Below are 2,471 nucleotides of genomic sequence, written 5' to 3'. Positions count from 1 at the left end.
AGGCAAGAATGCTGGAGCAGTTTGCCATTCCCTCTCCAGGGGACCACGTTTTGTCAGAACTCTCCACCATGTCCAGTCCATGATGGGTGGCCCTACATGGCATAGCCTCAATGAGTTTTGCAAGTTCCTTCAGCAGGACAAGGCTGTGATCCTTGAAGTCTATTTATAAACTGCCTATCTGTGGTATCCACCTTTTCCATTGGAGCCCTTAGCATATTTTGAAAATCTTGTTTTGATTGCCTTGGGTCTTTGTTGCTGCACACAGGCCTTCTCTAGTTGTGGCAAGCTGGGGCTACTCTCTAGTTGCAGCGCTCAGGCGTCAGGGGTTGTGGCACACAGACTTTGTTGCCCTGCGGCATGTGGGATCTTCCTAGACCAGGGATGAAACATGTGTTCCCTGTGTTGGCAGGTGGATTCTTGACTATTGAACCAACAGGTAAGTCTGAGCCCTTAGCTTATTAATCTTAGTTGATTAATAGCCCTTAGCATATTAATCTCTGACGATTCTGAATCCAGTTCAGACGCTTGCTCTCTTCAAACTGTTGTTTTTTTCAGATGCTTTGTAAATTTTTTTGATAGAAGCTAGACATAATGTGTTGGGTAAAAGGAAATGTGTAACATTTTAAATTTATCTGGGTGACACTTAGACTTTTACTGTTTACTAGAGCTGTAGATGCCAGAGGCTAAAACTTCCTCTGGTGTTCTGATTTTTGTGTCCTGTTGTAGTCAGGTTTCCTTAGATTTATTGCTAAATAAGGTTTTAGCACACAGTTGTTGCAATTTATTGTGTTCCTCAGTTACACAGGAGCCCTACTGGTGTGGCAGAGGTATTGGGTGTAGGGGAGGGAAAGCATTTTGTAGTATGATTCTTATTCTTGTAGTGAGTCTGTGCCCCTGTGCTATGAGGTACTGGGTGTAGGGGAAGAAAAGCATTTTGTAGTATGCCTGTTATTCTTGCAGTCAGTCTGTGCCCCTGTGCTATGACCTTTCCGAGTACTTCTTGGTTATCTCTTCCCTCTGCTCCTACACACACACACACACACACACACACACACACACACACACACACACACTGACACTCACACACACAGGTGACACATGAAGGCTAGAAGGGGCCGGAGTTGACTATAATTCTCTGGGCATATTATGAAATGGACACTGTTCCCTTCCACATGGCAGAAGCACAAGAGGACTTCTCTCTGATCTTCACTGTGAGAAACTGGCAGTGGTCTTAAAACTCACAGAAGTGTGCCTCATCCCTTATATCCAGGTCTCCTGGAGTCTTTTAACTAAGAGTTTCATCCACATTGAGCCTCTAGTGATTTATCAATTATAATTTAAGTTCCCTTAGCCTGGTTCTGGTTCCTGCAAAAGATGAATAGTGACTTCCAAGCTCCTAACATGCTCAACTGGAAAACTGTAAGATTAAAGGTCCAAACAGAACCAGCAGAAAAATTAAAAGAGATCCCATCAAATTCCACATATAGGAGAAGGTAGTTTAATGTACATCAAAGCATTAACTTTCCCACACAACTCAAGAATCACCAGATGAGTGTAGCTGATGCACTGATGCAGTTCCAGCAGACAGCTTCAATGTTGCTCCTTGGGTGGCCTCAGCTGTAGAGATTATGCTTGCCCTAGGGTCATGCAACAAATGACTGATGGAGATGGGGAACAGAAGCCAATTCTCTCAGCCCAACACGGGACAACCAGCTGGGACAGCTTTTCTCTCTGGCCAGTCCATCTCCCTTTCCCTTTTCACTGGGTGCTCTGTACTTTGGAGGCTACTTTCCAAAGAAATTGGTGACGGTTTGTAAAGTCTATCCTTCCCTCAATTTAAACTCTGCTAATCTTTCCTTGGAAACTCTAAAGTCATGAGAACAAATAAAAAGAACAAATACAGTATAAAACCAGTCTGTGGCAACAACAAATTCTAAATACTCATTTTTTAAAGTGAAAACATTTCCTAAGTATCCTACGAATAAATGTATCTTCTATTTCAGGTTTAGTGACACAGACAATAAATGTAAGTCAGTTTATGAAAGAAGTTATGTTTTGGTATGTTTGACATGATGATTTTTGCTATGCATAAAGAACTGTACCAAAACAGCCAGGCCATTATTGTTTGGGCCTTGACTCCATCATAACTGCTTTATATGAGCATGCGCTTCCATCAATTTCCACAGTTGTGACTTGTAGGACCAGATTAAGAAATACTTCTCACATTTTACAGTTGTTAGGTTGCACTGCAGTCTTTTCTTGAGACCTGAAAGTAATAACTTACTCATTGCTGGCATTTGAAGGCCTCCTCAGCGAACTGTTTCCAAGACTTCAGAGTAAAGTCTGAGACCTGGGCTAGTTTCCAGGACCTCTGGTTGGCTGAGTTTGCATGCTGTAAAACAACTGAAATTATGTACAGGGTAGGAGCCCCTGATGCTCAGCTCTGAGGCTATTTGGACTTCAGTTCAGTT

Source organism: Bison bison, unplaced genomic scaffold (assembly GCF_000754665.1).
Source record: "Bison bison bison isolate TAMUID 2011002044 unplaced genomic scaffold, Bison_UMD1.0 scf7180017864320, whole genome shotgun sequence".
Classification (NCBI taxonomy): Eukaryota; Metazoa; Chordata; class Mammalia; order Artiodactyla; family Bovidae; genus Bison; species Bison bison.
This window is presented reverse-complemented; position numbering follows the sequence as displayed.